Source organism: Gossypium hirsutum, chromosome D08 (assembly GCF_007990345.1).
Source record: "Gossypium hirsutum isolate 1008001.06 chromosome D08, Gossypium_hirsutum_v2.1, whole genome shotgun sequence".
In the NCBI taxonomy this organism is placed as follows: domain Eukaryota; kingdom Viridiplantae; phylum Streptophyta; class Magnoliopsida; order Malvales; family Malvaceae; genus Gossypium; species Gossypium hirsutum.
The window spans coordinates 13,283,644-13,296,336 of NC_053444.1; the positions used below are offsets into that span (position 1 = coordinate 13,283,644).

Consider the following 12,693-nt stretch of genomic DNA (forward strand, 5'->3'; position numbering starts at 1 on the left):
TATATGACTAACTTGGTTGATGAATATGTGTTAGGCTTTTGGCCAAATTGAGTTGAGATATGCTTTGGTTTACTTGCCTAACTTGTGGTTAAATGGTAAGTCAAATTCTATGTTATACGAACTTACTAAGCTTAAATGCTTATTCTGTGTTATTTTTTGTGTTTTATAGTGGTTTAAAAGCTTGTTCAGGTTGGAAGTTGTTAGAGCTATATCACACTATCCATCGACTCTTTTGGTACTTTCAGTTATTTAATTTCGATTGTAATGACATGTATAGGTTAATGTATGTGATGATTTTACATGTTTATTGCTTGATTTTGGCTTGTTTTGGATGTCTAATTATGACTTGTGTATATGCAAAATGTTAAGTGTAGGTGGATGTCAAATTGGTTGAGAAATCTGGCTTGTAAATGACCTATTTTCGTCCACATGGGCAGAGACATGGGTGTGTGTCTCAGCCATGTGTGACACATAGCGAAGTGACACAGTCGTGTGTCCCTTGTATCTTTTAAAGAGCGCAAGTCAGTGTGTTCACACGACCTAGCACACGAACATGTGGCTTGGCCGTGTGGCACAAGTCAGTGAGTTACATGGGCACGAACATGGGATGGGACACAGCCGTGTGTCCCTATTTCGAATGCCCACACGGCCTGGCCACACTGTCATGTGACCCCTGTAGCTTTGAAAATTTTAAATGTTTCTGAAATATTTTCTGAATTTCTGATTTGGTCTCGATTTGTTTCTAATGCATATTTTAGGCCTTGAGGGCTCGTATAAGGGACAATATGTATGAATGTGATTGGTTTTTGATATGAATACTATATGATATGACATGTTCGTATTTTCTCTCTATTTGCTTGTAATATGTGGTAATACTTCGTAACCCTATTTCGACGATGGATTCGGGTTAGGGGTGTTACATTTATTGGTATCAAAGCTACGATTTAGTTGATTCTCAGACTAATGTACCGTATACGAGTCTAGCTATACATGTCATTATATAACCTGTGATAATGTGATATCTCTTGACCGTTTTAAAACATGTTTTTATATAGCAATGACATCCAACCGAGCTGATTCTGATGAAGTAAAGAGTAACGCTCAAGCCTTCGTTCACGAGTAGCTTCAAGTGGTACGAGGCCCGTATCTAAGGGCCAGAGAGGAGAGGCTACGGAAGACTTCTTCCAACTGATGAATGAGTGGTTCACCGAGTGCATACGAACGAACCCGGTTGCTCAACAACCTCTACCCCCTCCTACTCCCCAATCGGTTCCCGTTAATCCTCAAGGTACAGAACCTATCTAAGTTAGTAAGCCTCCTATTGATAAGATCCGTAAGTACGGAGCTAAAGAATTCTGAGCTACAGCTGAGGATGATCCCGAGAGAGTTGAGTTCTGGTTAGTGAATGCCATCAGGATTTTTAAAGAGTTATCCTGTTCACCGACTGAATGTGTGAAATGTGTAGTTGTACTAGGCCAATTTCGCCCAGGCCTAAGACCATACAAAAAAATAAAACCCAAAAAAAATAAAAATAAAAGTTCATTTACAGAGACAAATTACTAAACCCAATTCAAGCCCAACAGCCTAAAACCTAACCCTAACCCTAGCCCACAATGTCTTCAGGAAACAAAAATGAAACCCTAGCTTGCTGTCGCCGCACATAGCCCCCCGCTGCCACTGCCGTACGCCATCCTCCACGCGCTTAGTACCTACAGACAAGACAAAAAGAAGGACAAACACGGAGGCAAAGGGAAATAATAGCAAATATTGTATTTTTCTTCTTTTTTTTGGGCTATAAAAAGCCACAAACAGTGATGTAACTTTTTTACGATACAATTAATACAAGAAAAAACCAATCGAAAGTAGTAAATTTTTCAGAGGTAGTCTCGGTTTCTACTTATTTTTCTTTTTTATTTTTGTTTGATTTCATTTTTTAAAAAAAGAAGAAAATAAAGAAGAAAACATACCTTTTTGTTTCGGTTTTTGCGCCGCCGTGGCCAAGGTTCACCGTTTTCGATGAAAAACGATGCTTTTTTTTGGGTCAAGGAGTCGAAAATCCAAAAAATGACATTTTCTAACTTTTTAGCCACCGTGGACGATGGTGCCGTCGCCGGCAATCGGCGGCCGCCACAGCGGTCCGATGGCTGGAGCCATGGTCGGAGAGGGGAGTTAAGAAAGAGGGGGAGAGTGTTTTTTCTAATTTTTTTAGAAAAATGGAGAAATTATTTTTTAAAATAAAAATTTTGGTTTATATAGAGATTTGAAACGACACAGTTTTGGGCCTTAGGCCCCGTTTTAGAAGGAGTTTTTCAATAAAAAGTCCTTTTCTCTCTTAAAAGGAATAAAGAATGGCCTCCTTTTACGTAAACATTTCACCATCAGAAAAGGGTTTTTCTCCAGATGAAGAAGCTAAAAATTTCTCCTTTTCTTCAGCTTGAAGTGCTTTTGGATGATAATTGACCAAATTATCCTGTCTTCTCCCCCAAACGTTCTTTCCCCTCTGCTGGTTCTTTGGAGCTGTATACCCAATTTTTTTCCCCATTTTCGGCTTTCAAAGCTCTTTCCTGTTCTTTGTTCCTCTTCCGCAGGTGAGAGTTTCTTTTCTTCTTCTGTTTAATTAGTTCCTCTTCTGTTTAATATTTTCTTTCGCTGGAATTTGATTGCCATCTTATGCTCCATTTTCTTAGGGATGTTACTAAAAATTTTCTACGGTATAGCTTGAATTGTTCAACCTGCCACCCAATTGCCTATACATTAAGCTGTCTGTCTTCACCTACTTCAACAAGTTGAATTTACTTTGCAGTTGAGCTCAAAAGTCAGAAGAAAAAGAAAGTTTTCTTTTTAGTTTTTGGACTGCTTTCTTTGTTGTAGGTGAGGTTTTTTATTTTTCTTCCTCTTTGAAATCAATGGGTATTTCCCTTTCTTTGCTTTTATTAGCACGGGAGGAAATCCTTGAACACAAGGTTTTTGGTAGTTTTGATAATGGTGGTGATTCCCATGAAACAAAGCTTGAACCATCTATTAAACCAAATAGAAAAGTTATACCAAAAAACCCCACCATAAAGCTCATTGAACCAATTGTATTTTCTTCTCCAAGGCCTGTAACTGAGCTTGATTCTACTGCAACTAAGCTTCAAAAAGTCTACAAAGGGTATATAGGACAAGAAGGAACCTTGCAAATTGTGCAGTTGTGGTTGAAGAGCTCTGGTTTGTCTCCATATAATCTCAATTTTTCTGTTCCTTTTTTCAGTATTTTCGATTTCGAGTTATTTGTTTTGGTTCTTACATTCACTTAACATCTGCAGGTGGAAGACCTTAGATTTTGCAGCACTAAGAAGGTGTTCTATTTCGTTCAATGAGATTGAGAAACAAGAAACTGTGATATCAAAGTGGTCAAGGGCTAAAACAACGGCTGCCAAGGTACTTTTCTAAGTTGTTTCCAGTCCTTAAAATACATTACTTAGCACTTTTTCCCCCCAATGGTTCTTAACATTTTGCTTGAAGACTGACAAGAACATCCTTTTTTGAATTTGTAGTTAGGAAAGGGTTTGTCTAAGGATGAAAATGCTCAAAAACTAGCACTTCAACATTGGCTTGAAGCTGTAAGTCCATACCATCCTTCTTGATTACTCCAAAATTGGCTTTTCCATTGAGTCCCCTTTTTGTGTGTTTATAGCAAACTCTGCTAAGATATGGTATCATTAGAACTCACATGGACCAGATCTGGATGTTATGTTATTTTCTTAGATTTATGAGTAACTATTTTTTTCCTTTTATCTTGCTGCAGATTGATCCACGCCATCGTTACGTACACAATTTGCACTTTTACTATGATGTTTGGTCTGCAAGCAAGAGCTCACAACCTTTCTTCTACTGGTTATGTACTTTTGTAAAACTAAACTCCAAAGTTACATAAGTGAAAGCTACTCTTTTTCACCCTTATGTTCTGATATTTGAAATTCATTTTCTATCATGGAACTGAAGGTTGGATATCGGTGATGGCAAAGAACTAAGCCTTAAGAAGTGTCAAAGAACTAGTCTACAACAGCAATGCATTAATTATCTTAGACCAGTGAGTCTTATTTAGTTCTATCCCATTTGAAATGCTCCAATTCTGTTTAAAGTTGTTTTTTGTGTATGTTTTTAATCATATCTGTTTTTTCTTGCTTGCAGAAAGAGAGGGAAGCATTTGAAGTGATTGTAGTGGAAAGCTTGTTTACAAGCAATCCGGATTACTTGTTAACACCATTGATGATTCCAAGTGGATTTTTGTACTTAGCACATCAAGATCCTTGTATGTTGGGCAGAAGAAAAAAGGTGTTTTTCAGCACTCAAGTTTCCTTTCCAGTGGGGCTACGACCGCAGCCGAAAGATTGGTGGTTTCTCAAGGAGTTCTTGAGGTAAATATTGTGCACACTGCAATTCCAAATACCTTACACCGGATTTTTTTCCCTTTAGACTGTTTCGTTAGAAATTTATATGAGGAAAAGTAATCAGCATGAGATCAACTCATATGCACAAGAGACACTATTTTAATGAAGTTTGGGCCTGGTTGCTTACATCCATGAATGAGAGATGAAAATCCACTATAAACGTAGAGATTATAAAGATCTCCAAAAACTTTATAAACAAATATTAAACCTGAGCCTCGAAACAAAACCAATTTTTCTGCTCTCTAGTGTTTAAACACATGGAATACACCAGGTGTTCTGCAGAATTCTTTTTCGTATCCCTACAAAGCCTATTAATTGGTCCCCAAGAAACTTATTCATAAGATATTACCTAATACAATATTTGGATCAATATCTAATGTATGATGCTAAATGCTTATCTTCCTTTCCAGGCTATTTGGCCTTACAGTGGTCATTACCTCCCAACTGAAGATAATTTCAAGGAATTCATTATTTTCCTTGAGGAACAGAATGTAGATTTGACCAATGTAAAGGTAATAATCTAACATTATTTTCTCCAAATTTGCATGTATTTAGCTTAAATAGTCATTTAGGCTTATTGGTTCCTCATTTCTTATACAGAGATGTACAGTAGATGATGACTACGCTGCATGCAAAGTTGCTGTTGATGAATCCAAGCATGGGGAGATCAAAGATCCAACAACAATAGTGAGTCTACAAAGTAGCATAGGCAACAGTGCAGCCAAGGTGGAAGAACCTGCATTCAATATGGCGAACCGTTTGTCTTGCAAGTGGTCAAGTGGTGTTGGCCCTCAACTTGGTTGCGTTAATGACTACCCAAAAGAGCTACAATCTCAAGCATTGGAACAAGTCAACCTATCTCCAAGGATTGAACATGGTCGCTTCGGAAACTGTGGTCCGATACCTTCACCGAGACCGAGCCCCAAAATTCGTGTCTCACCAAGGCTTGCATACATGGGACTCCCTATCCCAAGGGTGTCTGTTATGGCTGCCAATTGAAAACTTACTGAGCATTCACCAAATGGTAGGAGGGACAAAAGTTGAGTTGAGCACTTCTTATGCTCACAATTTTGGAATAAAAGTGTATATAACAGATAGTAAAAAAATGTAAAATAGGTAGAAGGGAAGGGATCTAACCGAACATTCTTTGTTCTTTGATTTGTTTTATGCATTTAGGCACAGTAACCCCATTTGTCCTGGGACGTTCCATTTGTTGGCTTTTTATTTTTAGGCCAAAGGTGTCTAAAGCTCTAAAAAATCCATTCTTAATTGAATTTTTGAAGGTCAAATTTTAATAAATCAAGTCATTTAATCCTTAAAGTTAAAAGGTTAACTATTAAAGAGTAACATAGTTATTTTGAGGTTGTTTTAGTAAATGTAACATGTTAAAATTGTGTAACTTGTCGAAATATGATATTTTATATTTAAAGTTATTAAAGATCATAAAAAATACAAAAATACAAAAATTAATATATATATTAAAATATATAGAAGTACAAAAAATTTATACACAATTATTATAGATGACAAAAAATTATATAAATTATTAAAAATTCAAAAAGTATTTAAAAATTATTAAAAGAACAAAATATAAAAATTATGAAAAATATTTAAAAATATTATAAAAATATCGAAAAGTTCAAATTTTATAAAAATTAAAAAATATATAAATTACAAAAATAAAAATTGTAAAAATTATAAAATAAAATAAAAATTACAAAATGTTAAAATAGGGTTCAACATACACTATTAGACTAACTTAGACCGACAAATGATATGCCACCCTAGCACTTCTCAACATACACAATTGTAAATGCTATTGTAAAATTTTTAGTATTTATATTTGGTATATAAATATTATCCATTTTTAAAACTTTCATCCAAATATATGTAATATTTTAATTTGTTAGGTTTATGTTTTCTATGTTATGTTAATATTTAATATGAGTTATATATTCAAATACATTTTAAAATAAAATAATACAAATGTGTTAAAAGCATTAATTAAAAATAAAAAATAATTTTTAAAATAATACAATTGTGTCAATATTTAATTACAAATATTTAAATATAGTTTATATACTTTAATTAAATTTAATAAATAATTAATATTAATTACTTAGAAATATTTAAAATTAATATCATATATTAAAATATTAACAATAAGTTATAATAAAATATTTTTTTTATATTTTTGCTAAAATATCATAATATTAACTAATTTGAACATTACTTAAATACATATTTGTTACTTTATAATATCATGTGTAAAATGAACATTTTATTCTTCAAAAGCACTTTTTGACAGTAATACCAAACACTCAAATTTTTCAAAAGCACTTAGTACTTCTCAAAAGCACTTTTCCACATCACTTTTCAAAATCACTTTTCAAAAGCACTTTTCAAAAGTAATGAAGAACTGGCCCTTAATCCCAGTGGCTAAAACAATGTCGTTTCATCCTTTAACCCGCGCATTGACCCGACCCGCAAGAGGGTCCGCGTGTATTTGTGGAAGGGTCTATTTACGCATTTAGCCCTTCTACTTTTTTCAATTGTTTTAATTCAGTCCTTTCTATTTTTCCAATTTATACTTCTAATTTTATTTCACTTTCAATTTGGTCCTAGCAAAAAGGCACGTTTCAGAGGGCGGGGATATTTCCCTACTTGGTCCCTCTGAGTTATTCAAACCTTTCAAATGGGCCCTTTACCTTATTTTCAATCTCGATTTTTACCCAAATTTTTTATTTAACTTCAATTTAGTCCTATTGCGTTTATTTTATTTTAATCTTAATCCCTCTTATATTCATAAACTTATTTTATTAGGATTTGGACTCTTAATTTTATTTCAATCACAATTTAATCTCCTTTTATCTTTATCTAGGTTTTATTTTATTTTGTTGTGTCTTATTTATTTTATTTAGTTGCTTATCATTTTTATTTTGATTTTTTTTGTATTTAATGACGCTTTTATTTTATTTTATTCTTGACTTTCATTGTTATTATTATTATGGTTTTTTACTATTTCATTTATTTACATATTTTATTTTAAATTGTGTCTTTAAATTTTGTTTATGTTTTAATTCGGTTATTTACTTTTAATATTTTTATAAACTATTTTCCCCTAAATTATTTATTTTATTTGTTTATTTGTTTTTTAAGTTGGTATTGTTATTTATGTGCATACATTGTTGTTATTGCCATTATTATTGTTTATTTTATTTTTTTTATTATTCTTATTAATGTTAAAATGGTGCACATTATAGGATTCTCATAGATTATCTTTATTATGTTCATCATTTTTATTTATTAATGCAACATTTTATTCATGTATTATTTTAAATATTACACATTTTTATCAAAATTTGTAAAAAAAATATAAAAATTAGAAAATAAGCAATATTTCATATTTTGGAATTCGAAAAGTTGTTCCCTAACTTTCGGGGTTTTGATTTTTTCTGATAAATCCAAATATAAGAACCATTTTTCAAAAACACATTTTTAAAATTATCTCGGGAATTAAAAAATCATTTTCCAACTTACGAAATATGATTTCTTTTCTAAAATCGAGATAATCAAAATTTTCTAAAAATAAATAAAATTTTCGATGTTTATTCTCGTTTTGGGATTTAAGATTATATCCTAACTCACGAGGTATAATTCTTTCTCTCGGTTGACGTGAAATACGTCCCTTTTAAATTCTTTTAGATAATTTTACCAAAAGGATTGTGTTTTAAGTCTCATCAAAATTTTCAACTTTTGACATTAATACATTAATTAATCAATTAGGTACCAATTTTGGGCGTGACGAGGGTGCTAATCCTTCCTCGCATGTAACCGACTCTCGAATCCATTTTTCTCGAATTTCGTAGACCAAAATCATTGTTTTAGTAAAATCAAAACGTTTTATTAAAACGATTGAATTGCAAGGTGATCCGATCACACCTCAAAAAATATCAGTGGAACGTAAAGAAATATATCAATCAGAGGTTTCTCGATCAGAAATGTAAAGAATTTCTAGAGCTTAAACAGGGTCGTATGACAGTGTCTGAATATGAATGGGAATTCATTCGATTGAGTAAATATGCTCTAGAGTGCATTCCAACTGATACTACAATGTGTAAACGGTTTGAAGATGGATTAAACAATGATATAAAGCTATTAGTCGGGATTCTTGAGTTAAAAGAATTTGTTTTACTGGTTGATTGGACACATAAAGCTGAAGAGCTGAGTAAAGAGAAAAGACACGTTGAAATTGAAGCTAGAGATTTAAGAAAGAGATTTACAGGAAAATCGTATCAGTCTAAATCGAAGAAATCTAAAGAACATCACTACAGTTCTACTATTTCTGTGGGACATTCTAATAGAGATAGAGATACCAGACGCTCCAGTCCTAAACCTCAAGCTACATCTGTAGCGAGTGTGGGTAGTGTTAGAAACACCAGACCCGAGTGCAAGCAATGCAACAGGCTACATTATGGTGAGTGTCGAATGAAGAGCGGAGCGTGTTTCAGATGTGGTTCTTTTGACCACTATTTTAGAGATTGCCCAAAGAAATTCGAGAAAGAGAAAGCTCAAACCACGAGGTCGAGCAAACAGCTGCGAGATGTAGACCACCTCGTAATTTTGGAAATATGAGTGGTAGTCGTGGTGTAACGAAAGACTCTACTGTGAGATCCGAGGCATGAGCACCAGCTAAGGATTATGCTATTCGCGCACGCGAAGATGTTTCTGCGCCAGATGTTATTACCAGACTTTCTCTCTCTATGATACTGATGTAACTGCTTTGATTGATTCAGGATCGACCCTTTCATATGTTTGTATGAATTTAGTGTCTAGTAATAGTTTACCTGTTGAGTCCACTAAATTCATAGCTAAAGTATCGAACCCTCTAGGTCAGTATGTTCTAGTTGATAAAGTTTGCAAGAATTGTCTTTTGGTGATCCGGGTTTATAGGTTTGTCTGATTTGATGCTATTACTGTTTGATGAATTTGATGTGATCCTAGGTATGGATTGGCTAACTCTACATGACACTGTTGTAAACTGTCAACGAAAGCTTATCGTATTAAAATGTTAGAACAGTGAAACGTTTCGTATTGAATCACATAACCCGAGTGGGTTGCCTATTGTGATATCAGCTATGTCAGCATAGAAATATGTGAGAAAATGTTGCAATGCTTACCTTGCATATGTATTGGATACTAAAGTGTCTGAATCGAAGCTTGAATCAGTGCCAATGGTTGCGAGTATTCCGATGTGGTTCTAGAGGAGTTATCTGGATTACCGCCGGTTAGAGAAATCAAATTTGCTATAGAACTTTTATTGGGAACAACACGAATATCGATAGCACCTTACAGAATTAGAGTTAAAAGAGTTGAAAGCACAGTTGCAAGAGTTGACTGATAAGGGTTTTGCTCGACCATATAAAACTTGTAATGGTTTTTTATATTTGTTCCTTGTATAAAACTACCATTCAACATAACTTTTCTTTTCTTTATCTTCTTGAAAATAAAAAAGAAAAAAGAAAAATTAAATAGTGTCAAATTTACAAAATACCAAATTAGGTGCATAAACTATTACTAGGTCAAATTCAAATACCAAATTAATAAAAAGTGTCAAATTCAAATACCAAATTGTTAGAGTTGTATGACCTGAATCCTGTTTGATCTGACATGAAAAGTTCGAGGTACAACTCTCTTGTTAAAGAAAAAAATAGAGAGGCAAATATTAGGTGCATAAACTATTACTTGGTCTAATTTGGTACCTGAACTTGATACTTTTTTTCCTTCTAATTTGGCACGTAAGATTTTTTGTCTAATTTGGTACCTAAACTTGTCAAATATTATATATATTACTCTAATATAGTAATATGCTAATACTTTTATTTTTTATGAGGTAGCAAAAATTATCAATGTGTTACCAACATATGGTAGATGTCATGAAATTTCTTTTTTGTATATTAAATGTTCAATTACTTTTAGTTTTATTCTACAATTTAACATAAAGAATTTATTTTATTTTGGGTTTTAAAAACTATTTATTTTCTTCTTCAGTATCCATTCGTTAAGTATAGCTCAAAGCACAATTTTTTTTAACACTGAATTTCTTTGATCCAACTGATATTTTTGTACAATTGAAGGTTTCATGAAGGCCAAACTTTAAGCATCCAATTCCTCTTCAACCATTCATGTGATTAACAGTCAAAGTAATCTTAGTCCCAATAAAACATAAAATTTGAGCATATTATTTAACGAACTAAAGGAAACTCCAAATGAATGTAATCATTCCTACTATCACATCCCAAAATAGAGGTTAGAAGAAATAGGGATAAAATTTATAACTTTATTTTTAAAGCATAGAGTAAGAGAATTTAGAATGCCTTAAAAATTATTTTTTTTAAAAAGTTAATAAGAATAAGCATGTTGATTTAGTGGTAAGGCCTTAGCTTTCCCTTAGGTCCAAAGTTTGAAACCCCTTGTGTGCATTCAACTAAAATATTTTATTTTCCTATTGTTACCCCATAAAAGTGTCAAATTTACAAAATATCTTAGTCCAAAAACTGTTTCTTTTAATTTAATGATTAATTCAAAATAATCCTAATTCTACACGAATTCCTAAAACCTACTTTAATTAGGGAAAAGTAGTTTATAAATAGCCAAATTTGATCAAACCCTAGAATTTTATCAAAAGGATTTTTCAAGAAAACATCCAAAAATTCTTTCTTTGTTAAATTGATTTTCAAAACAAAAGGATTCAAGGTTTCAAAAAGCGTTCCTCTCCTCAAGTGGATCTTTAATCTCCTCTCCAAAACTAAAGTTTTTTTTGTGTCTTCAAATAAAGTATGGGATCTAAATTAAATCATTATGTATGATTAATCTTGTTGAATCATTAGGAGATTAGGGCCAAATGTTTAAAGAATAAGCATGTAATCCCTTATTTTGTAAATACACTTACGAGCCTTAGGGATTTTATATGTGAGCCTGTATGCTAGTATAATATGAAAGCCTATATGTTAGTGTAATATGCGAGCCTATTTGTTAGTATATGCGAGCTTATTTGTAGTATATACGAACCCTTATGTTAGATATGCGAACCACTTAGAGGTTATTACATGCGAACCTATATATGTGCGAGCTTAACCATTATGTGAACCCTAATGATAAAATATGTGAACACTTTATTATATGTGAACCTAATATTTATGCGAACGCCTATGGAATAGTATGTGAACCCATAGGTACGTAAGATTATTGTGTGATCCCATAAAGTGTGAGCCATGTGAGCAAGCCTACGAGGTAGCCCTTTGTGAGAACCCCTAGTATGTGCAAGCCCCTATGAGCAAACATCTTAGTGCGAACTCCTTAGTGCAAGCCTTTGAGTGAGCCCGTGTATGTGAAGCCCCCTTGTATGAAAACCTTGTAGGTGGGAGCCCATGCTTGAGCCCGTGAGTGCGAGCCCTAGCATATGTAAACCCTCTTGTATGAGAAACCCCCTCTTTGTATGTGAACCCTTATAGGTGCGAACCCTCTTGTATGTGAACCACCTGTGTGTACAAGCCTTGCATGGGAACCCCATACTATGAACCCATATGCATAAACATATAGGAATGTTCATGCGAACCCGAGGTTCTTACATACAAACCACGGATTAGTAATACATGCGAACCCTAGTTAATAATACATGCAAGTCACATATTTACATGCAAACCACTACTAGTGAGAGTCAACTATATGATGTCACATGTGAGCCCTAATATTGCATGTGAACCACCTAAAATGTGTGAACCCTTATAGGTGTGAACCCTCTTGTATGTGAACCACCTGTGTGTACAAGCCTTGCATGGGAACCCCATACTATGAACCCATATGCATAAACATATAGGAATGTTCATGCGAACCCGAGGTTCTTACATACGAACCACGGATTAGTAATACATGCGAACCCTAGTTAATAATACATGCAAGTCACATATTTACATGCGAACCACTACTAATGAGAGTCAGCTATATGATGTCACATGTGAGCCCTACTATTGCATGTGAACCACCTAAAATGTGTGAACCCTTATATGAATTGTTATACATGCAAACCCTACCTACTATTGCATGCAAACCCTATACATGGATATGCGAACCTAGGAGGAATGAATCTGCGAGCCCTGTGTGCCGTAATGTGTGAAACATATACATGTAAACCCAATTTGTGAACTAGTATGTATGTGTTAGTCGAACCTGGCATGATAATACTGTATATATGAAATTG

General features: G+C 33.5%; 1 pseudogene; it reads left to right on the forward strand.

The window, feature by feature from the left end:
* The first annotated feature begins 2,331 nt into the window (after nucleotides 1–2,331).
* On the forward strand, nucleotides 2,332–5,640 carry LOC107913849 (IQ domain-containing protein IQM4-like; annotated as a pseudogene).
* The last annotated feature ends 7,053 nt before the right edge of the window (nucleotides 5,641–12,693 follow it).